Source organism: Hirundo rustica, chromosome 2, assembly GCF_015227805.2.
Source record: "Hirundo rustica isolate bHirRus1 chromosome 2, bHirRus1.pri.v3, whole genome shotgun sequence".
NCBI classification, from domain to species: domain Eukaryota; kingdom Metazoa; phylum Chordata; class Aves; order Passeriformes; family Hirundinidae; genus Hirundo; species Hirundo rustica.
Genome location: NC_053451.1, coordinates 117,683,347 through 117,707,758, shown reverse-complemented (window position 1 = coordinate 117,707,758; position 24,412 = coordinate 117,683,347). Strand labels below are relative to the sequence as shown.

At 52.4% G+C, this 24,412-nt stretch overlaps 1 protein-coding gene across 2 annotated transcripts in view; it reads right to left on the bottom strand.

Annotated features, from left to right (window-relative positions):
- The window catches only part of RUNX1 (RUNX family transcription factor 1), an 89,984-nt gene that overhangs the window by 13,701 nt on the left and 51,871 nt on the right, over positions 1 to 24,412 (bottom strand). The window lies entirely within an intron of this gene.

The following is a 24,412-nucleotide window of genomic DNA, read 5'->3' as shown; positions in this document are numbered from 1 at the left end:
GCACTGCCAGGGATCCAGGGGCAGCCACAGCTGCTCTGGGAAGAATAAAAGATCTCTCCAAGAACGGTGCCATCCTGTTGGGATGCCACAGATCAGCAATTTTCAGTGGGTGATTCATAAACCCCAGGTCAGGTTTTTCCTTGAGGTCACGGCAAAAATCCTCCCTCTATTTCAACGTAACAAACAAACCACGCTGGCTGAAAGGGAACCCCCACAGGATTTGTACGTTCTGAGCAGAAAATGCCGCGTTAAAAGCTCCGGATCCAAACCAGGTGACGGATCCCGGAGCACCCGGGAGCTGCCAGGCAAACGTGGATGTGTGTGAGGCCCTGGAGCGCAGGGAGAGCTCCGCGTGTCCCCGCGGGTCACACGCTGCTGCTGCTGCTGCTCCCAGCCAAGCGGCGCTGCCAGCCTGGATCCCGGCATCATCCGGCGTTCCTGGGAGCTGCAGGAAGCAGCAGCAGGATGTGAGTCAGGCCGTGGAGCGGGGCGGGAGCAGGTACACCTCGGGATGGGCCAGACTGCTGCCTTCATCCCCCTCTCATTTCCTTCATCTTCCTCTCCCTGCTGCCTTCATCCTCCTTTCATTCCCTTCATCCTCTTCTCACTTCCTTCGTCCCCTCTCATTCCCTTCATCCTCTTCTCACTTCCTTCATCCTCCACTCACCGCCACCTTCCTCCTCTCACGGCCACCTTCATCCTCCTCTCATTACTTCATCCCCCTCTCACTGCCACCTTCATGAAGATGGGAGTGCCACCTTCGTCCTCCTCTCATTCCCTTCCTTCTCCTCTCATTCTGTTCATCCCCTCTCATTCCCTTCCTCCTCCTCTCACTCCCTTCACCCCCCTCTCACTGCCATCTTCATGAAGATGGGAGTGCCACCTTCATCCTCCTCTCGTTCTCTTCCTCCTCCTCTCACCCCCACCTTCATCCCCCTTTCATTCCCTTCATCCCCCCTCTCACTGCCACCTTCATCCTCCTCCTCTTACGGCCACCTTCATCCTCCTCTCACTCCCTTCATCTCTTCTCATTCCCACCTTCATCTTCCTCTCATTCCTACCTTCATCCTCCTCTCATCCCCACTTTCATCCTCCTCTCATTCCCTTCATCCTCCTCTCATTCCCTCCTTCATCCTCCTCTCATTCCCACCTTCATCCTCCTCTCATTCCCACCTTCATCCTCCTCACATTCCCACCTTCATCCTCCTCACATTCCCACCTTCATCCCCTCTCCTTCCCTTCATCCTCTCATTCCCTTCATCCCTCTCTAATTCCCTTCATCCTCCTCTCATTCCCTTCATCCTCCTGTCATTCCCACCTTCATCCCCTCTCCTTCCCTTCATCCCCTCTCCTTCCCTTCATCTCCTCTCATTCCCACCTTCATCCTCCTCTCATTCCCTTCATCTCCTCTCATTCCCACCTTCATCCTCCTCTCATTCCCTTCATCCTCCTCTCATTCCCTTCATCCCTCTCTAATTCCCTTCATCCTCCTCTCCTTCCTACCTTCATCCTCCTCTCATTCCCACCTTCATCCTCCTCTCATTCCCTTCATCCCTCTCTAATTCCCTTCATCCTCCTTATTCCCTTCATCCTCCTGTCATTCCCACCTTCATCCCCTCTCATTCCCTTCATCCTCCTCTCATTCCCTTCATCCCTCTCTAATTCCCTTCATCCTCCTCTCGCTCCCTTCATCTCCTCTCATTCCCACCTTCATCCCCTCTCCTTCCCTTCATCCTCCTCTCATTCCCTTCATCCCTCTCTCATTCCCTTCACCCCCTCTCACTCCCAGCTCCCCTCCTGCCAGGCCTCCTGCCCTCCCCGGCCTTTCCACCTCCCTCATCACTCCTGCCGGCTCCAATCCGCCCTCCCCTGCCCGGAACACCTGACACACAAAAATAAAAACCCTCACAAAAAAAACCCACGAAGCGATTTTTGCCCGGCCAGGACGGGGAGGGGCGGCGCGGGCAGCGCCGAGCGCCTCATTAACCGCTAATTGTCATCTCAACCCCCCCCCCCGCCCCATCCTCGGCGCGGCCGGAGGAGTTGCGAAACCGCTGCCGGGCTTTTCTCTCGCAAGCCGCTCGGATTTCTGTCAGTCACACGCAACAAAACCCAAAAGCGGCTCCGCAATTCCTGCCCGGAATGGGAGAGGCGGCAGCCGGCAGCGGGCACCGGCTCGGTGCTGCCAAACTCCGGGCACTCCAGAGGAGGAGAGCCGGCTCCTGAATCACCCAAAAAAGCTTTTCCGAGGCTGGGATTTGTCTCTTCCCCCTCCCTCTTTCCCCCGCTGCCGTTCGCTAATCTTTCCAAAGGGAAACTTCTCCCGCTGTCGCTTTGCCTTCCCTCGGAGCGTGAGGCAGGAGCGGTCTTGACCGGGCTTGTTCGTTCACCGAGCTCTCTTGCCTAATCGAGGAAATGACCTGTGAGCACAGAAATACCCCGTGTGCTTTTCGTGCTCGGCGGGAAAATGCCAAAAAAAATTTTCCAGCGCGGCTTTTCCTCCTGCTTTTGCCGTCACCTCCCGCCCGGCTCTGCCTCTCTTCCCCGGCCGGCTCCAGGTGGAGCAACGGGAAGTAAAAAAAAAAAATTAAATTAAAAAAAAAAAAAAAAAAAAAAAGGGGGAAAGGGTCTGGAATGCCTCTGACCTGCTCGAAGCCAGGCGTGCAAAAATGACTCAGCCCTCCCTCCCCTCTTCCCTCCCCTCCCTCGGCACCCAGCTCATCCCCAGCCCAACGCAGCGCGGCCAGAAAGGTGCGGCAGTCCCGGCGGCTGAAGCAATTAGTCATTGGCATTAATAAAGGGGGACTTTCCAAAAAGGCCCGGTCCGTCCCGGGCAGGGAGGGCAGCGGCCGCACAAGGCTGGCGTTCTCAGCCCTGGAACGGCGGAGCTGGAAAATTACCCAGAGAACTGTAAAATTCCACCAGCCGCTCTTTTTTTTTTTTTTTTTTTTTCCTTTTTTTTTCCCCCCTTTGGGCCGGTGCCCCTCCAGGTGCCAGCCCGTGGCACCGGGGGCACCCCCGGGGGAAAGTTTTCCAAAGGGTTTCTCCTTTCCGCTGGGAATTTGTGGGGGATGAGGCTTCCCTGCTCCCTCTGGAGCCCCTCTGGGGCTGCTGACAGGTGACAGGAGCGGTTCTGTCTGACAGCGACGGTGACAGACGCGCCGCGGGGTTTTGGGGTGGGAGAGGATCCCAAATCCCCGGCTGTTCCCCGGGACAAAGGGATCTTTGGCCAGGCACCTCCCGCCTCGGTGTTTGCTGTCGGTTTATTTCACTGTTCCTGGAGCTCTGAGAAGCCTGGAGGAGTTATGGAGCCTCTAAAAATAAAACCTTTGGGATGGGGGAGCGAGGGGGTTTCTCCACGCTAAGGCATCGCCTCCTGAAATTAAGGGGACAAACATGGGCCTCGAGCAGAAACCTTTCAAACCAGCTGGCTGAGCCTGTCCTAGCTGCGGTGGGGGAGGATTTTTCACCAGCTTTTCTCTAGAAAGAGCTGCCAGGGAAGGAGGAAAACTAAAGGAGCGCATCCCAAAGGTTGGGTTTAAAAAAAAAAAAATAATAAAAAAAATCCTTCAGTCTCCTCACATCCACGCCAAGAGAGTTGGTGCTGCAGCGACAGCGAGATGATCTTGAAGGCAGCGGGAGAAAGCAGCTGTGGATGTTTCGGGGATAAAGTTTATCCCTCGAGTTTCATGCTGCCCCGAACGAGCTGCTCGGAGCTTTACGTGCGCCCTGAAGGAACCAGCAGCGCCCCACGGGGTCCCCTAAAAACCCCTCTCGGAGCCAGCAGCGGGGAGCGCAAGCCAGCCCGGGGGTGTGAAAAGCGGGATTTCACAATCCCAGCAGGTCGGTGCACGGAGTGCTCCGGTGAAACGCGAGCCGTCCCTGCGCTCCTCCCGGCCGGGAGAAGCGCGGAGTGCCGCGGACAGCCCGGCTCGCAAAGCCGAGCGCCGCCGCGTTGTTCTTTGCCTCCCAGGTGTGAGCCAGCGCCGGCAGAGCCGCGGGTATTTGCTCGACGGGGAGATTCCGTCCCACCCTCCCCTTCCTCCCAATCCTCCTCCTCCTCCTCCCTCCCCGCGCGGGCGAGGCATGAAAAAAAAAAAAAAAAAAAAAAAAAAAAAAAAAAAAAAAAAAAAGAAGAGAAAATAAAAATAAAAGAATTCAACCTTGACCTTGCCCTGCCAGACTCGGTGCCGCTGCCGTGTCCTGCCCTATCTGGGAGTTTGTCCCCAAGGCCAGACGGCCAGCGGGAATCGGGAATTCAGGGACACGGCACGGGGGCGGCGGCGGGCGGCTGATGTCACCGCTGTCCCCCCTTGTGCCCTGCCGGGAGGCGACACCCGCAGCCTCAGGGACGAGGGGATGGCACCTCCTGGAGCGGTCGCTGCTCCCCGTAAATCCGCGGGGATAAATCCCTGAGGAATCCCCGTCTGGAGGGGGATGACCTGCGGGAGCCTCCCCGGTGCCAAACCCTGCCGGGTGTGACATCTCCTGCCCCACCCGTGCCCTCCCCGGCTGCTCCGGGTCCCGCACTCCGCTCTCCTGAGCCTCTCCAGCTCCGGGAGTGCCTCCACAGCTGAAGAATCCCTTGAATCCCCACGCTGCCTCCCGAGGAATTCCCGCAATCCCAGGTTTTAGCCGGAGCACGGGGGAGAAGGGCAAGGCTGGGGTTGGGCTGAGTCAGAGAAATCACCCGCTGTCACCCCGGCGGGGAAAGTTCACCCGCAGCAGCAGCTCGGGGGAGGTGGATCTGCTTTGTGCCGCTGAATTCCCACCTCCAGCCCTTCCCGAAGGGTCAGGTGAGGGGCAGCGCTCGGGCGGGGAAATCGTGCCCTGGAAACGCAGGCAACTCCCGTTAATTGCGTACGAAGCTTAATCAGGCCGTCTCCCGCCGTCCCGGCTCCCGGGGGGGATCCGGCCCACCTGAGAGCTGCGGAGCTGCCTGTCTAGACTGCAGACTTTGCTGCCAGCAGGGCAGAGCCGCAGACGCTGGTGGGGTTCGGGTTGTTTCACCCTTAGGGAGACATCCCAGCCGAGCCAGGAGGGTGAATCACAGCCCAGGAACAGCTGTTTCCCTCCTCGATGGCAGAGATAGCCCGTGACTGTGTCAGACACGCGGGGCACAGGCGGCTGGAGCTCAGCGAAACGAGCCCCGGCCTGGATGAGCCTCAGAAGTTTCCCCTGCACAGGGTGAAGCAAGACTGGAGGAAACTGAGAGATATTCCCTGAGCCAGCACCTGGAAGTGACTCTGAGTCACTGGTTGCAGACGTGGGATTAAATCATGGAATGATGGAATATCTTGAGCTGGAATAAACCCACAGGGATCATGGATCCAGCTCCTGTCCCTGCCCAGACCCCCAACAATCCCAGCCCGTGCATCCCTGGCAGCGCTGTCCAAAGGCTCCTGGAGCTCTGGCAGCCTCAGGGCCGTGCCCATTCCCTGGGGAGCCTGGGCAGTGCCAGCACCCTCTGGGGAAGAACCTTTCCCTAAAATCCAACCTCAATCCCTGCTGGAACAGCTCCAGCCGCTCCCTGGGTGCTGTGCCAGGAGCAGAGCCCAGAGCTGTCCCTTGGCACGAGCTGCACTCCCAGTGAAGTCTGACCTCAGCCTCCTCTCCTCCAGCTGGACAATCCAGGTTCCCTCATCCTCTCCTCGTGTGGCCCCTCCAGACCCTTCCCCATCCTCGTGTCCCTCCTTTGGCCACTCCAAGAGCTTTAAATCCTTCTTATATTGTGGGGCCAAAGCTGCACCTTCCTCTCTTGGGCAAAGCTTCCACAGCCATGGGCTGGACCCGACCCTGCTGCTCCTGTGAGGATGTTCTGATCCCCTGGAGATCAGAAAACTCATCCCATTCCACCCCCTGCCATGGGCAGGGACACCTTCCACCGTCCCAGGCTGCTCCCAGCCCCAGTGTCCAACCTGGCCTTGGGCACTGCCAGGGATCCAGGGGCAGCCACAGCTGCTCTGGGCAGTCACGAGTTCCTGCCACAGTAACACATTTCCAGCTCCGTGTCTGCATTTCAAGACAAATCCCAGGCTGAAATCCCCTTGGATGTGTTATTCCCACTGGGAAATCAGCGCCTGAAGGAAAAGGATTGAGTGAAGGAGTTTCTGCAGTTCACTGGGTGATAAATGAGCGAGCGCAGCGTGGCCTCAGGTGCCTCGCAGGTTGCTCCTGACGATGTGAACTAATTACCCTGCATCCAAGTCCTTTAGCCCAGAGATAAACAAAAAGTCCTCATCCATCTCCTCTTTTCCACTTTCACTGCTCCCTGCTCTTCTCCAGCATGAAAGCAGCGGAAGAACAAGCTGCTCTCTGGAGCTTTACAGCCATTTTATCCCCCACCAAACACTGACCTTGATGTGAACTAATTAGGATGGCAACAGATTGTTAATACGGGTGCGTAAGGTGGAGTTTTGTCAGAATAAAAGAGGCCTTTGAAGATGACAGCCGTTTCCACTTTCATGGTGCCATCCCAAGCGCTCAGAAGAAAGCACCACAAACTCTGACAAAGGAGGATTCGTCCAGGGGCACACAGTCACCCCCCAAACCCAAACGGAAATCTGCTCGGATTCTCTTAAATCCCACCGAAGATTAAAAACCAACTCTCGGTAATGAGCAGATCTCTGATGATCTGAAGACACCCCGGCTCGTTTGACTGAGGAGGTGACATATCAAATGCAACCTTCATACTCGAACTGCCGAAGTCACCTTGAGAGGAATCCTGCCGGATGGAACCTCTCTCCAGAGGGCAGCTTTGTGGGAAGTGAGGTCCTCTCCACGGGAGCACCTCTCTGCACAGACTCGGAGCCACGCACAGGTCGTGGTGTAAAAGGTGACTGAGGAGCTGTGGCTCGCTGTGATCCTCAGCTAAACCAGGCTTGTTGAAAACTCTCCTGAGGGATCTGCTCCCTGAAACTCTCGTGATTTGAGATCTGCACAAGCCAGATGGAAAACCACTCGAGCCCAGGAGCAGGTGCTGAAAACCCCAGCTCAGTGCCCGGTCAGGGGCATTCAGGACAGAAATCCGTTTAAAGTACCCCTGGAGAAATGTTTTGCTTCCTCTCTGGAATCCCTCGGCACTTGGAGAGCGGCTGGGGAATGCAGCAGCCCCTTCCCCCCGGGCCGTGGCCACGGGAGGTGACAGCAGGACCTGTCCCTGAGCCACCCTGGAGCAGAGGGGCTGCAGGGGCACAGCCAGGGGCAGAGGTCTGGGGGAAGGCAAGGACTCATCTCCGTGTTCGATCTTTTGCAACAGTTGTGGGTTCAAGGCACGCACTGGATCCAGCTCAGCTGGATCAGCTCTGCGGGGCACATGGAAATGTCCTCTGGATATCATGGAATGGTGGAATATCCTGAGTGGGAATAAACCCACAGGATCATCAACCCAAGCCCTGTCCCTGCCCAGACCCCCAACAATCCCAGCCCGTGCATCCCTGGCAGCGCTGTCCAAAGGCTCCTGGAGCTCTGGCAGCCTCGGGGCCGTGCCCATTCCCTGGGGAGCCTGGGCAGTGCCAGCACCCTCTGGGGGAAGAACCTTTCCCTAAAATCCAACCTCAGTCCCTCCTGGCCTGGCTCCCTGGGTGCTGTCCCTGCTCAGAACAAGCTGGTTCTAAATCTGAAGGGGAAGGGAGTGGGAGTTTTGAGGGTCAAAGTGCTTCTCTGGTGCTTCTGAAGGTGAAAAGGGGAAGAAAATCAAATCAACCCACACAGAAACCCTTCAGTGTCCTTCCAAAGCAAGGTGCCAAATGTGACAGCCCTGAAGAAGCAGGCAGAGGGCTGGGAATGCTCAGGGATCAGCCAGAAATGCTCTGGACACAGACTTGGCATCAGAGCGCTCGGGGCAGGGAAGGGGGAATTGAAAAGGGAAATCACCGGAGCTATGTGTCAGTGATACCTGGGGGCAGCTGCGGATGTCCCAAGTCCTGGACACGTCCCTGCCACTTCTCCTGGAGCTTTTCCTGTGGGAAACTTGGGACAACCACACAGAATCCCCAAATCCCTGATGCTGGCAAACCCTTCCCAGCCCAGGCAGTGCCAGCCGTGCCCCGTGCCCACCTTGTCCCCAGCCCAGAGCACCGAGTGCCACCTCCAGGTGACACCTGCAGGGATGGGCACTGCAGAGCTCCCTGGGCAGCCCCTGCCAAGGCCTGAGCCCCCTTTCCATGGGGAAATTCCTGCTGCTGTCCAAGCTGAGCCTCCCCTGGCCCAGGTTGAGGCCGTTCCCTCTGCTCCTGTCCCTGTTCCCTGGGAGCACAGCCCGACCCCCCCGGCTGTCCCCTCCTGTCAGGGGCTTGTGCAGAGCCACAAGGTTCCCCCTGAGCCTCCTTTTCTCCAGGCTCAGCCCTTTCCCAGCTCCTCAGCCCCTCCTGGGGCTCCAGCCCCTTCCCAGCTCCCTTCCCTGCCCTGGACACGCTCCAGCCCCTCCAGGGCTCTCCAGAGCTGGACACAGCCCTGGAGCACAGAGGGACAATCCCTGCCCTGCTTCCCTAAATTTTGTGCTCTTCCATCACTCTCCTGGTTCCAGGTTTGTGTGCAGGGAGGTGTGAGCAGCCAGGGTGGAGTGAGGAAGAACAGCGTGGAAGGAAAGTTGTAATCCCGTGGAGAACAGAAGTGTCAACACACGTCAAACGTTGCAAAATGTCCCGGTGTGGAAGAAATACAGTAATTCCCAGTCTTAACCAACAAAGTGCCGTTGTTTTGCCAGGCTGGGGAAGATTTCTTTGACGGAATGGGAAATGCTGGATGTTTTATACAAATAGGAGTTTCACTTTCTGTATTAAACAACATCAAAATCGACCTTTAGATGCCAAACCCTGACCTTTAGCTCCCCAAAAACTCCCGGATTCGAAAAGTCCAGCTTGCTAAAATCTCTTTTCAAGCACAACCCCGTGAGCGGCCCGTCTGCCCCAAAATATCCCGTGAAATTCTCGCTGTCCCTTTGCAATTCTGCAAACCAGAAAGTTTTCAGAAACCCCGCTGAACACATCTGAGCTGCCACAATGTGCTGAGCAGAGCAGCTCTGGGCAGCCGTGGCAAGGAGAGCCCAAAGTCATCACTGTGAGCAAAAGGAACTTTTTCCCATTTCAAGAAACCGTCTCAAAGCTAAACACAATCTTGATACATAAGCGAATATTATTTAAATAGGGGTAAGGCCAAATGTTTTTATGTTTAATGTAAAAAAATCCAACGCAGCGGCAAAAACCCAAGGTTGCTGTCGATTATATTGGCGGTTCGGTCAGGAGGGAAGAACTTCAAGAATTGAATTATTATTATTATTATTGAATTTAATTTTTTTTTTTTTAATATCTGCATTTCCACAATTAAAAAAAAAAAAACAACCCCAGCAACATTTGGAAACGATTGGTTTGACTTCATCCACAATTACACATTGGCTGGCGTTGTTTTGCAGTTGTTGATATTTTGAGGCCGCCAGAGAAACAAAACAACGCCAAAAAAAAAAAAAACAAAAACCAAAACCCCAAAAAATCCTCTTTGTTTATTTGTGCAGCTCTTTCATCTGTTTCAATTAAGAGTCTGCATTACTCATTTTTTCCCCCCTTACCGCGATCCCGAAACGATTTCAGAGCTGCCCTGGCACCTCCTGCCAAGGAATGAAGCAGGAAAGGATCCATCCCCCGGTGCTCCAGCAGCTCTTCCCCATCCTCACCCTCTCTCAACCGGGCTGAACTTCCAGAGCAGCCCAGCGTGAGACGCAAAGAGGCAAAGCCAGACAATTCCCAAGGAAAATGTTGGAAGGATTGGGGCCCCGAGGCAGAAATGCTGTTTGGGAAGGCTGAAGGAGCCGTTCCTGCTCCCCAGCAGCCCGGCAGCGCTGGAGAGTGGCCACCGCTGGACCGGGAGCGAGGTTTGGAGGAGATAACATCGATAAGGTGGATAACATCGAGCTCCTGTCTGCCTTTCTCACCTCGGGGCCTTTTCCTGGGTGCTCAAACAAAGGCGTGCAAGTACCGGCAGCAGGAGCTTTGCCATCTGTCTTTGTGCTCGCTCCTCGAGGAGTTCACCCTTCCTTTTCCTCTCCCAGCGAGGTGCAAGGGCAGAGCCTCAGCTGGGCCGGGGAGGAGAGCAAGGAGTTGTGTTTGGCTCTGATTCCGACCCTTTTCCATCTCACTGCAGGGTAGAGGTGCCTCCTTCTCCTTTTCCCTCTCCCCTCCCGACTTTGCTGCTCAAGAAGATGTTTTGGGGCAAAGAATGGAGGCTGCAGCAAGAATGCCACGGGCAGAGAATCCCGGGATCCCTGAGGCTGGCAAATCCCTCCCAGCCCAGGCAGTGCCAGCCGTGCCCCGTGCCCACCTTGTCCCCAGCCCAGAGCTCTGAGTGCCACCTCCAGGTGCCACCTGCAGGGATGGGCACTGCAGAGCTCCCTGGGCAGCCCCTGCCAAGGCCTGAGCCCCCTTTCCATGGGGAAATTCCTGCTGCTGTCCGAGCTGAGCCTCCCCTGGCCCAGGCTGAGGCCGTTCCCTCTGCTCCTGTCCCTGTTCCCTGGGAGCACAGCCCGACCCCCCCGGCTGTCCCCTCCTGTCAGGGGCTTGTGCAGAGCCACAAGGTTCCCCCTGAGCCTCCTTTTCTCCAGACTCAGCCCTTGCCCAGCTCCCTCAGCCCCTCCTGGGGCTCCAGCCCCTTCCTACAAGCACAGATTAAATGGAAAAACCTGCCCAGGATGGGTGTGCACCCCCTGGCTCCCTCTGCCGCCAGCTCAGCACCAGGAATGACAAAAGAGAAGGGGCAGGAGAAGGTTCTTCACCATTCCAGCTTCCACAGGGAGCACCTCTAAGACATCTGTGCTGCAGAACCGGGGGACAAAGAGTGGCTGAAGGGAGACCCCGAGGGCAAGGACGCACAGCCAAGGCGAATATCTGATATTTAATCGAAACCTGCCCTCAGTCTGCAGCCTCCCTTTGTCCTGTCACTCCATTCCTCGTACATAAACTCTCCATCTCTCCCTTCGGGCCTGTAAATACATTTTCCCACACAGAAAAGAGGGACATGTGCCTCGTGAGGAGACAGCGCTCCCTCACTCCTCCCTTTATTTTTTTAAAACTTTTTTTTTCCTCCTTCCAACACGAAATACAAGTGGGATGACAGCCTTTGGTGGAGATGTGTGCAACAAGGCCCTCATTGTCTCAGACAGGTGTGAGATTGGGATTGACTCAGCGCCAGGAGCCCCGGTATCAGCGCCAGCTCTGCGAGCTGCAAACACCCTCCAAGCCTCCCGTAATCCCGCCGCAGCCAGCCAGAGACTCGACAATTTAAGGCTTAAGACGCACACACACAACATAAATCAGAGGAGGATGTACCAGCCAAGCGTCAGCTCCTTGGGCAGATGCCTGCAGACCGTCTGCGCTCATCAGGCCTGGCCTCTCCGGCTCGCTGGAAACATTTATGGGTTTTGTTTTGTTGTTGTTTTGTTTTTTTTTTTTCCTTTTCTCTCTAAAAGATGAGAGGCTGGGTGGAGCAGCCAGCTCAGACACATTTCCATTTGCCCTATCTTGCCCCAGCAGCCCTCCTGTGCTTGCCTTCTGGAGGCAGCTCGGCTCGTAAAGTCTCTTTATTCTGAGTGCAGGAGGGAAGGAATTACATCTTGGGGAAATGTTTAATGTACAAACACAAAAATCACATGGACGTGCCCTCGGTAGGCACCACCCTCCTGAAACAAAACCGTGCCCTGCCATGGCAGCTTGGGAGCTTCTGAACATGATCTAACAAGCACAGGGATTAGCACAGCTGTTTGTCTTTCTTTTTCTTTCTTTCTTTCTTTCTTTCTTTCTTTCTTTCTTTCTTTCTTTCTTTCTTTCTTTCTTTCTCTCTTTCTCTCTTTCTTTCTTTCTTTCTTTCTTTCTTTCTTTCTTTCTTTCTTTCTCTCTTTCTCTCTTTCTCTCTCTCTCTCTTTCTCTCTTTCTCTCTTTCTCTCTTTCTCTCTTTCTCTCTTTCTCTCTTTCTCTCTTTCTCTCTTTCTTTCTCTCTTTCTCTCTTTCTCTTCCTTCCTCCCTCCTTCCCTCCCTCCCTGACTCCGTCAGGTGCCCGGCTGGTCCTGCAGCTCCTGCTGGCCAAGGCAGGGGGAGGAGGATGCTGGAGACCACCCTGGACACAAGAGCCTGGCACAAACACCCAGGGATGGATTTCCCTCACTTGAAATGTCTCCTTCCCTTTCCATGGAATCCCAGGGGCTGGCAAATCCCTCCCAGCCCAGGCAGTGCCAGCCGTGCCCCGTGCCCACCTTGTCCCCAGCCCAGAGCACCGAGTGCCACCTCCAGGTGCCACCTGCAGGGATGGGCACTGCAGAGCTCCCTGGGCAGCCCCTGCCAAGGCCTGAGCCCCCTTTCCATGGGGAAATTCCTGCTGCTGTCCGAGCTGAGCCTCCCCTGGCCCAGGCTGAGGCCGTTCCCTCTGCTCCTGTCCCTGTTCCCTGGGAGCACAGCCCGACCCCCCCCCGCTGTCCCCTCCTGTCAGGGGCTTGTGCAGAGCCACAAGGTTCCCCCTGAGCCTCCTTTTCTCCAGGCTCAGCCCTTCCCCAGCTCCCTCAGCCCCTCCTGGGGCTCCAGCCCCTTCCCCAGCTCCCTTCCCTGCCCTGGACACGCTCCAGCCCCTCCAGGGCTCTCCTGCAGGAGCCAGAGCTGGACACAGCCCTGGAGCACAGAGGGACAATCCCTGCCCTGCTCCTGCTGGACACACAATTCCTCATCCAGCCCAGGTGCCAGGGGCCTCTTGCCCACCTGGGCACCCCTGGGCTCGTGTCCAGCCCCTGTCACCAGCACCCCCAGGGCTTTTCCTGCACTTTCCCACTTTTCCCCTTTTCAAGTGAACACAACTCTTCACTTTTCTGCTGTGTGGCAGAGCAGCTCGTGTTTGCTGGTGGATTCCTTCCCCCGTGAACTAATTAATCCCGAATTCAAATCTGCCAATGGTTTTGCATGGCAAATTGCTCATATTTGTGTAGCTCTCAAGGATATCAAAGGCGCTGAGCTCCGGAGCAGTTGTTCACAGGTTGCAGAATGAGGAGCATTGTTTGGACGTGGGAATTGGAAAGCGAAATCCACCTTTATGCCATGAGAGCTGAGGCCACCACCAGTGCTCCCCTGGTAAAATCTGTAAATCGTGGCCCCAATAAAATCAAGAGTCGCCTTTCACTCAGTGTTGTCTTTCCTACGGGCCAGAGGATGCAGCAATTTACAGGAATTGTTTTCCTTGCAAAGGAATTTTGGTTTCGTTTGGTTCTTGTTGTTATTGATCACCTGAATTCAATTCACGAGAAGCTGAGAGAGCCCAAATTGGCCAAGCGATATGTAAAATAATTGATAATTGTAATTAAACATGCAAAAAAGCCAAGAAGAAATGGGATTGTTCAGCCTGGCCAGGAGAAGCTTTGGGCTGAGCTCAGGGTGGCCTTGCAGGGCCTGAAGGAGCCCCAGGAAAGCTGGAGAGAGACAATTCCCAAGGGCTGCAGGGACAGGACACAGGGAATGGCTTCAAACTGGAAAATGACAGGTTTAGGTGGGATGTTGGGAAAAAAAATCCTTCCCTGGGAGGGTGGAGAGGGACTGGAATGGAATTCCCAGAGCAGCTGTGGCTGCCCCTGGATCCCTGGCAGTGCCCAAGGCCAGGTTGGACACTGGGGCTGGGAGCAGCCTGGGACAGTGGGAGGTGTCCCTGCCATGGCAGGGGTGGGATGGATGGGATTTAAGGTCCCAAATCCAAGCAATTTCTGACAGAGGATGCAAACTCCTGCAGCTTCTGCTCCCAAATATTTCTATTTCTATCCCATTTTCATGTACCTGACCAAAGACATTCCAAAAGTCTCTTTGGGTAAGAATATCCCTAAAAGCTCCTGAAGCTGAGCAATAAACCCTGGAAGCTCCCAGAATCCCTGGCATCGAACTGAGCATTTTGCCCCACACGGACGAACCAAAGAAAACCTCTGACATGGGGAATTTCTTGTTGGAATTCAATCCCAACCTGAGGGCGAACCCCACGCTTTTTTTAACATCCCTCTTGAACACCCTTGTGTTTTTCTACGCTTTCAAGAGCAGAGTTGTACAAAAAAGCTGGGAATGGTCAGATGGAGCCCGGTTGATTAGCTAATGTGCACTTCCCCAGGTCATCGATCGCCTCCTCCAGCACATCCCAGCCCATTGTTCCTCGCCCGTGAACAATCCCGGTTTGTTGGGGTCATAATAGGCTGAATACACAGGGAGGGCTCGGCGAGGTGTTTGTTAAGGGTGTTGTGTGTACTCAGCCACATAAAAGGAGCCCTGTGAGCGCCGGCACCACGTGGGCTCCGGAGGGAACCATCCCGTTTGATGCCACGTCCTGTTAAAGGCCTGCAACAGGAGCCTTGGACAGGAGCCCCCCGCAAGCCGTGGATAAATCCCAGAATTAAAGTTGGAAAAGACCTCCAAGATCATGTGCCTGATGCCCAGCCAGCCCAGAGCACGTTCAGACCTTCCTCGGACACCTCCAAACCTCCCTGGGCAGCCCCTTCCAAGGCCCGGCTGCCTTTTCCAGGAAGAAATTTTTCCTAATCATCCAGCTAAACCTCCCCTGGCACGGCTCGAGGCTGATTCCTCTCGTCCTGTCCCTGTTCCCTGGGAGCTGAGCCCGGCCCCCAGCAACAGCTCAAGTTTGGAGATGTTCAGTTCCGAATTTGAGGGCAAAGAACACCTTCAATTACAAAATCCGAGCGGCATCTCCTGGCACCTGGGCAGCACCAGGTGAAGGAGGAGCTGTTTTCAGTGGGTGTTTGTTTTTAGGGTAAGGAGCCCTTATTTATTATTTTTGTTAATTTTTTTTTTTTTTTTTTTTTTTTTTTTTTTTTTTTTTTTTTTTTTTTTTTTTTTTTGGTTTGTTTTATTTACCACGGAAGGTAATTTGAGCTCTGGTATCCAAACCTCGGCGTGTTCTGCCAAGAGGGGATTAGAGAGGAGAATGCTGTGGAAAGAAACTGGGTTTGTCTGTAGAGAACTCGGAGAGGTTTGATTTAGCAGAGTTTTGCAATCAGTGCTTTTCATCTTCCTCATGACTGGGACGTTCAAAGGCCAAGAAAATGCTTTGAGGGCCAGTGGGGAACAACCCCAAAGACCAGAAAACCTCAAATCCTGAACGTTTGCCATCCAAACTTCAGAATCGCGGAACGGTTTGGAACAGAAGGGGCCTTAAAGATCACTTTGTTCCAACCCCTGCCACGGGCAGGAACACCTTCCACTCTCCCACGTTGCTCTGACCTGGCCTCGGACACTTCCGAGGGGCAGCCACAGCTTCTCTGGGAATTCCATTCCCCACCCTCATGGGGAAGGATTCCTTCCCAATATCCAGTTTAAAGCCGCCCTTGGGGCAGGCAGAGATATTTACTTCAAACACCTCCAGGATGAGATGAGATTAGCCCTGGGAGAAAGCAGGGAGCCAGGCTGAGGTGTTTCCATGGAAAAGGAAGAGTCCCAGGTGACAGAAATGGCCCCTGAGGTAGAGCTGAACGATGCTACCCCAAAAATGAGGAGAAGAGCAGGCAGAGGCTCCACCTTGGAGAGGTGAGGGAGGTAAAAGAGCAAGGAACAAGCCCAGGGAATTCTCTGGGACAACCCTGGCACAAAATTCCTGCCCTGGGTCAGAGATCAGCTCCACTTTCCCAAGGACATAACGGAGAAGGGCTCGGGGAGTGGAAGGGGATCAAAGCAAACAAACCAGAAGGGAATCGCTGTGCAAGTCCAAAACTGAGCTGGGAATACTTGTCCCTGCCTGCCAGCTCTGCTCTCAGGATCCATCAGTTCTGCCGTGGTAAAAGACATGGACTGATTAAGGAAAATAAAACTGTGCCTGGGCATGAGCTGCCCAATTTTACGGCTGCCTGAAGATTCAGGGAGAGGGTTTACCAGAGGCAGGGAAAACTCTGGGGATTGGTTTCTCCGTGGTTTAGGTGCTTGGACACCTTCAAAAATCCTTCCGAGACACCTTCCTGCTTCCTGGGTTTTCCTAAATGCTCTGTAATAAATCAAACTCTCAATTATTTGCCTAGGAAATCACGGAATTAGTGTCAAAATTTGGAATAAAATACAGTTCTCTCAACTTCTCTGCTTGAAACCCAAATTTCCTTTTTTTTGTTATTTAGAGTTATCCTTGAGGATGCTCCGTGTGGTGGGAAAAATGGGGGAGAAAAAGGCAGAATTAAAAAACTGGTGGAAGTGGAGGTGTTGCCTGGGGACTGAGATCATATTTGTTGCTTTATCTGCTGCTTTTTTCAATCCCAGGAAGCGCCAGGCATTTGGAATATGAAGATCGGTATCTCAAATATATCGACACTTGGAAATCTTGCGGATTAACCACCATGACATAACTCTTTCCATTAGTTGATGGAAAAGCCAAACAATTCCAAGCCACTTTTTTTGTTTGTTTTGTTTTCCAAGCTGGATGTGAGGCTCTTGAGCAAGGCTGAGGCCCTGGAGCTGGGAATGCTGCCGGGAACACGGGCAGGTGTTGAGGATTTGGATCCTCACCTCACTCTGCCCCGTGTGGGAGCGGATGAAGGAAGGACAAATCTGTGGCTGAAGGGAAGGAATCCTGGAGGAGCCGGACAGATGCCGGTGCTGGAAAGGCAACGGAGGCTCCAGCACAGCTGGGATTTATCCAGGGAATTGTTGAGGGAATTGGAGGTCCACATAGGGAACTGGGAGTTTGAGAGGAATGGTTTTGTCTTGAGACTGGGAATCAACAGAGGAAAGGGTTGAGACTCATGGAATCATGGAATCATGGAATGGTTTGGGTTGGAAAGGACCTTAAAGCTCATCCCATTCCAACTCCCTGCCATGGCAGGGACACCTCCCACTGCCCCAGGCTGCTCCCAGCCCCAGTGTCCAACCTGGCCTTGGGCACTGCCAGGGATCCAGGGGCAGCCACAGCTGCTCTGGGCACCCTGTGCCAGGGCCTCAGCACCCTGCCAGGGAACAATTCCTGATTCCCAATCTCCCATCCAGCCCCACCCTCTGGCACTGGGAGCCATTCCCTGTGTCCTGTCCCTCCGTCCCTTGTCCCCAGTCCCTCTGCAGCTCTCCTGGAGCCCCTTTAGGTGCTCTGAGCTCTCCCTGGAGCTTCTCCTCTCCAGGTGAGCACTCCCAGCTCTCCCAGCCTGGCTCCAGAGCAGAGAGAGAAGATCCCAAACATTCTCCTGCCTGTCCTGGAGAATTAAAACTCCCTGGATGAAGCCAGTGGTGCAGAGAACTGGTTGTATGGAGGCAAAGATGGGCCTGGAGAGCTTCTCCTGGGCCCTGCAGCCCAGCCACACCTCGTGCTCTGCGCTTACAGAGCAAAATCCATCTTAAACTCCATCTTTGTGTGTCTGAGAGCTCCTGGAAGACATCCAGGGCTGCTCTTATCCTTAGGAATCATCTCCTCATTTCCAGCCTAAATTCATCGACAGTTTAGAGGAGCACAACTTGTTCTGGAGCCAGCACAGAATGGTTCTGCTCCCTCCCTGCTGCTGAGCCTCTCTGCCATGCTTAATGCCTGGAACTGTCCTTCCTCTCTTCCTTTCTTCTGGAAAACTGAACCCACCTGGCTCTGCCAACCCCTCCTTTAAATCAAGGCCTCTGTTTCTCTGTGTATCCCGCCTGTGTCATTCTCCACTTGTTGTTCTGCCTCAAGTTCCTCCCAGGAGAATCTACCGGGAATAAAGGAGATTCCTGATCACCATCCCTGTGCCATGCCACAGCTGATGAGGAAGAAGCTTGGCAGAGATGATCTGTGGCAGCCACTGAGTTTTATCCCCGTCCAAATCAGCCCTTGGGGAGGATCCAGATGGAATTAGAGAGTTTAGAAATCCAACAGGAGACGTGGCTCCTGCTGTAAGGAGCCCCATTCCACAGGGGACGAAATGATTGAGTGAAAAAAGTGATGTGGAAGGACAGAGCCAAGAGAAAAATGGACAGTATATTAATATATAATAATTCTCTAATAACTGCAGTTATTTAGTTCATTATGCACATCTTGGAGGATCACGGGATGGTTTGGACTGGAAGGGACCTTAAAGATCATCCAAATCCAGGGCAGGGACACTTTCCACTGTCCCAGGCTGCTCCAAGCCCCAGTGTCCAACCTGGCCCTGGACACTTCCAGGGGCAGCCACAGAGATGATTTCGAAATTCCCTTCCAACCCAAACCATTCTATAATTCCACCAAACAGGAGGTTTATATCTCTATTTGTAGTAGGGAGGTGTGAAAAAAGCAGGCATTATTTCCTCAGAGTGGATTTCCAGAGTGCCAGAATTCCAGAGGAATTGCTCCGTGTGTGCTCCCCCGGCTCGTGTGCTCACCGGTTTGGATGCAAACTGGTTTGTGACGCCAGGATGAACCCGCAGCTGGTGGCACTTCAAAAGTGCTCCTGAAAAAGGAAAACTCTGGAAGTTGCTGAGGGAATTCCAGATCAATATTACCTGCTGAGCAGTAGTTGCAAATCACCTCCTGCACTCTCAGGGAAAACACATTTCTCTCTACAAAAATTCCCTTTTCCGATGGAGCCACTTGGAGCCCTGCCAGCTCCGCAGAATTGGTTGGCAAAATATTTTGGGAAAGCATCCCCACTTCCACAAACTTCCAGTGGCTTTGGCACTGGAGCTCCGGGTCCCCACCACGGGGTGGCTTTAGCTCCTTCTTTGGGAGTTTCCCACACTGGGAATTCCCTGATTCTGGGAGGCTCCGGATCTGTTTGGGAGCTGCGAGCACGCCAATCCCAACGCCCCAAATCACCTGGAAACGGCATTTTCCAGCAGCAAAGCGTGGGGGCAGAGTGACAACCCCACCAAATCCCTTCCGAAACGCTGCAAATTCTTCTGGTTCTGTTAAGGGCGCAGCGTGCGAAGCGAAATTAAAAACGGAAATATTAAAAATTGGGGCTTGATGCAGGCGGAACAAAGCTGTCGTAATTCCCTGGTTTCAGTGCTGCCCTTGACTCTCCTCCTGCTTTTCAGCGGTTCCTGGGAACTTTGATAAAGCCAGGCTGTGGGGGTTTTTTTTGTCCAAGATCCCGATAGCAAGGACCTTGAAACGTCTCTTAAACGAAGTGTGGTGCACCTGGAGGAAGACAAAAGCCCGGCTCGTAACAAAATAATCCCTCAGTCCTCCTGTTTGGTGTTAATTCAAAGGGCTGAGCTTTAAATGATCTCCCTCGCTTCGCTTCCAGGGCTAATTCTTCCCTTCAAGAGCTGTCAGCAATTTTATCCCAGCCTCTCGTTTCCAGGGATTTTAGATTTGGTCATAAAAGCGGGAAACTGAACATCTAAGGTTACAAAATCTGCTTTGAAAAAAAGCAAAACTCAGGTGTTTTAAGGTTATCAAAAGCCTAAAAAAGGAACCGGAGGTGTAGCTTAAAGCGACTATTTGTTTTCCCTAGAGAAAATAGATTGATTTAATTTATTTTTTTTCAATAAATAATTAATAAATCCCCAGGTGAAAACATCACCAAACAGTTGGAAAATAGCGGAGAATATTCCAGGCCAGGTTGGACGGAGCTTGGAGCAACCTGGAGCAGTGGAGGTTTCCCTGGCTGGTTTTAAGGTTCTTTTCCAACCCAAACCGTTTTTGGTTCTATGATTATGTGAACATTTTGTGGGCAAGTTGAAAAAAAGAAGTTATTTAATTGCACATTTTTGGATAATATTACTAACCCCATTTATTTATGCAATTTATTAATTCCACATCTCTGCCGCCACAAGAATCTTCTGGGCCTGAATTTTCAAATATTTCTGTTGGCCCCATCAAAAAAAAAAAAAAAAAAATTACTGTAAAGAAACCTTATGCTCGTAAATTTTTGGAGTTACTCACTCTGGTTAACTTTAACCACTGTAAAATTAGGAATTGTGGATTTAGTGTCTGGTCCAGGCTGGTGTTGGGAGAAACTCAACCTTCATGCAGAGACAGATTTATATTTATATTTATATTTATATTTATATTTATATTTATATTTATATTTATATTTATATTTATATTTATATTTATATTTATATTTATATTTATATTTATTTATATGCTTCTCAAGGCTCTAAACCCCTTAGCACAGCACACATTGGCTCTGCCTGGTTTTTTTTCCCTCTCTGCACAAAGGAAGGGGTGAGTTGAGGTCAGAATCTCCTTTTTCTGGTGCATGGAGGTCAAATCCTTTGACATTTTAACGCTTGGTTCTGGCACGAAGTAATCTCTCAACTTAAACCATGTGCTGGAAGCTTTTCCTCCCCTCCTGCTCCCCTTTGGTCTGGGAATTGGCCATGGCTAAAACTTCCAAGGGAACAGGTGGACGTGGCTCCCTCCTTGTGATATGAAAGAAGCAGAAAACTCGATTAAAGCAATTTATGGGCTCTGAATTCCGCTCTTAACGTGGATTTGAATCCGTGACACCAATGGCTTTGTTCTCCCGCTCAAGACTTGCTAAAATAGGAAGTTAAAATTGCCCTCAATCCTTTTCTAGCTGAAAACCTCAACAAATAAACAGTGGTTTAGTGGCATGGCAACCTGCCCCTTGCCGTCCAAGAACTGCTCTGAGATGTCTATTTTAGTTTTGGTTTTGTTTTTTATTTTTTAAAAATGATGAGCGGGTTTGGATGAGAGGAGGATCAACTTGTGGCTCCTGCTGGTGGGAGTTAAAGCAAAATTTTGGGATACTGCTTGGAATTTAGGAACGGATGAGGGTTTGGTCTTATAGAAAGCACTTTGTGCTCTCTTCAGTGAGAAATGCTTCAGGATGCAGAATGGGCAGGAAGGTGTGAAATGGGATGTTCAGAATTGCTTTGGTTTTCACGGAATCCCAGAATCCCAGGCTGGCTTGGGTTGGAAGGGATCTTAAAGATCATTTTGTTCCACTCCTGGATGGGCAGGGACACCTCCCACTGTCCCAGGCTGCTCCCAGCCCCAGTGTCCAACCTGGCCTTGGGCACTGCCAGGGATCCAGGGGCAGCCACAGCTGCTCTGGGAATTCCATTCCAGTCCCTCTCCACCCTCCCAGGGAAGGATTTTTTTCCCAACATCCCACCTAAACCTGTAATTTTTCAGTTTGAGGCCGTTCCCTGTGTCCTGTCCCTGCAGCCCTTGGGAATTGTCTCTCTCCAGCTTTCCTGGGGCTCCTTCAGGCCCTGCAAGGCCACCCTGAGCTCAGCCCAAAGCTTCTCCTGGCCAGGCTGAACAATGCCAGCTCTGCCAGCCTTTCCTCCTTCTCCCTCCCCTCCCTTGTTTTGGAGGCCTCTGCTATGAAACTGAATAAACAAATATATTAACAAAAAGAAATGAAATATCCCAGCTCACACAGGAGATCCAACCCTAATCCAACCACACTTTGATCACTGAGGTAAAAATGATGGTCCTGGAGTTTTCTCCCACCCCATCTCTTTTTTCCTGCTGTGATACCGTGACCCTGGAAAGATGAGCCCCGAAAGTTAAAAGGTGATGATGGCAACAGACAAATGAGAGAGGCTTCAGTTTGGGGTTTGTTTTCCTGATATCCACTGCAAACCCCAGAAATTCCATCCTCAGTGGGTAACACAGGTTTGGGAGGGAAAGTGGAACCAGGAGAAGAGGAGAACATCCATGAGGAAACACCCCTGGCTGAGCTACATCAGCAGGTGAAACACATTAAATCCTGTTTGAAACAGCAAAGCCCTGCCACCTCCTACAACTGTTCCAGGAGGGAGCAGCTGGATCCAGGGCCCAGCATTAAAAACCTATTGGGATTTTAAGAGAGATGGGACCACCAGGAGATGATTTATGTGAAATGTGATTTATGAAAATGTTGTTTATTGCCTCAGTCTCAAGGAGCGAGAACGTCTTTACTGCGTAAGCCAGGAGTTTGTGGTCAGTGCTCACCAGGCCACGGGTTATAATGGGTTTTAAAGGTTTATTAACCAATAATCTGCTGCCACACAGATTGTTTGAACTTTCACACCAATGGCCAATTAAACTCTATCACACATCCTGCCGCAATGAGGACGTTTTAATCAACTCATACAGTGACACACAATCCTACAGAACTGCACCCTAAAACTTCTTATTGCCTTTAGAACTACTTCTATATCCTAAATTTAAAACCTTAAACTCTCCTCTACCTAGCGTAATGTGTCTCTGCTTGAGCTACAAACCCACATTCCTGCTCATGGTCCCTAAAGCTGGAAGCCTTTCCCAAGGCCTCAAGTCCAACCCTGTATCCTCTGCTGTGTTTGGGCCTGTGTGCACGAGGTTTTGAGAATTTTCTGTGCCTTGACTTCCTGCAAAACCCATCGGGAATTCCACAGGGAAGCAGGGAAGAGGGATCCTGAGTGTTAAACCCGATACTCTGCTGAGCAGAAAGTGTTCCCAGGAAACCGGAGAGCGTGAGGCTGCCACCTCCACCCACGTCTGCTCTCGCTGCTGAGCAGCCACAACAAAATTTGGTGGTTTTTTTTTTTTTTACAGGAACAGAGCTGTGAGCAGGAGAAACCCAGTGCAAATCAGGGAGAGAAATGAGGGGAATGTGAGGGGTTGGATCCTTCACCTGAGCTGACCTGGAGTTGCTCCAGTCAGGGGAAGGAGCTGGGGGGTGCTTCCAGTTTCTTTCTGCTTTGTACAGCACATGATAATTTGTTGATTTTTTTAGCAGTAAAATCAGTGGGGTTTAGTATGGTTAGATTGGGATTCTGGGGAGAAAATCTTCCCTGTGAGGAAGGCGCAGGTTGCACACAGAGTTTTGTGGCTGCCCCACCCCTGGAAGCGTCCAAGGGCAGCTTGGACTGGGCTTGGAGCAACCTGGGATAGTTTTGGCTGAAACTAAATCATGCTTAAGGTCCTCTCCAACCCAAACCATTCCCTGATTCTGTGATTCCCAAAAATAGCCCAAACCCAGCAGATTTGCAATAATCCCGCTAAGCCACAGACCTTCCAAACCCTGGGAATAAAAGAAAGTTCTAAGTGTTGCCTGAGGTGAGCGATAACTTTTCCCTCCTGCAGGAAAGAGCACCCTGCTCTCAGAAATAAATCCCAAAATAAGAATTTATCCCAATTCCCTGTAACTATTCCTCTCCAAAACCCCAGGAGAGAACCTTGACTGAGCCCATTTCCTCCTGGTTGGAAGAGGAGAGGAAAATTCTGTTAGGAACAGCACCTGCTGAAACCAACGCTGTCCCACTTTTTTGTGTCCATCTCCCCATGAATCCACATTTTGATAGGAGCAGCTCAGTGACCTGACCCACTGCCCAAATTCCAGCGGGAATTTTAGCAGGGAGAGGCTCAGCTTTAGGGGATGCCAGATAAGATTCCAAGCTGGGTGCCTCAGTTTCATCCGAGCCTGGGAGGAAATCAGACTCCTGAGCGACCCTTTTGCAGGTTTTCATTCCAACAAAACCCCTTGGAAAACCACCAGCCACAGAAACACCTCCAAAGCAGCCTGTCCTAAGAAAGTCTCAGCACTCAGAGGTAATTCTGGGGGGATGAAGCACTTTGCAAAGCTCTCTTTGCTGCTCCCTTCCTGGGAGAGGTCAAAGCAAGGTTTTGACAGCATTTCCCTCATTCTCCAGCGCACTCGTGGCCAAATATCCATTGGGAAATACACCTGGAACAAGGCCTGGCTTTGCTGGACAACAACGGCTCTGCGGGTGTTACGAGGCAAACAAAACCCCATGAGCTGCGCTGACACTGGGAAGGCACAGAGTGGACCCCTTAAAACCTGCCAGGCTTCCAAAAATCCAGACATCCACTGGGAATCCCCTCTTTTCACTCCTTAAAGGCTCTCACATCTCAAATATATCCAAGAAGAAAAGGAAGCAGAGCAGGGCTCCAATCCCCTGTAGGCCGCGGGGTGGAGGTGGGTGAGCGAAGGGAGGATCAGAATGGACCCCTTAGAACCTGCCAGGCTTCCCAAAATCCAAACATCCACAGGGAAGCCCCTCTTGTCACTCCTTGAAGGCTTTCATGTGCCAAAGATCCAAAGATCTCTAAAGAGAGATGGAAGCCCAGCAGGGCTGTGAACCCTCATAGGCCACAGGGACGGATGTGGACAAGCAAAGGAAGGATTAGAATGGACCCCTTAAAACATGCCAGGCCTCCCAAATTCCCAAATTCAAACATCCAGGCTTCCAAAAATCCAAACATCCACTGGGAAGACCCACTTTTCACTCCTTAAAGGCTCTCACATGTCAAAGATCTCCAAGGAAAGCTGCTAAGAAATGGAAGCAAAGCAAGGCTGCAATCTCCTGCAGGCCAAGGGGTGGAGGTGGGTGAGCGAAGGGAGGATCAGAATGGACCCCTTCAAACCTACCAGGCTTCCCCAAATCCAAACATCCACTGGGAAGCCCCTCTTCTCACTCCTTAAAGGCTCTCATGTGTCAAAAATCCAAAGATCTCTAAAGAGAGACAGAAGCCCAGCAGGGCTGTGAGCTCCCGTAGGCCACAGGGA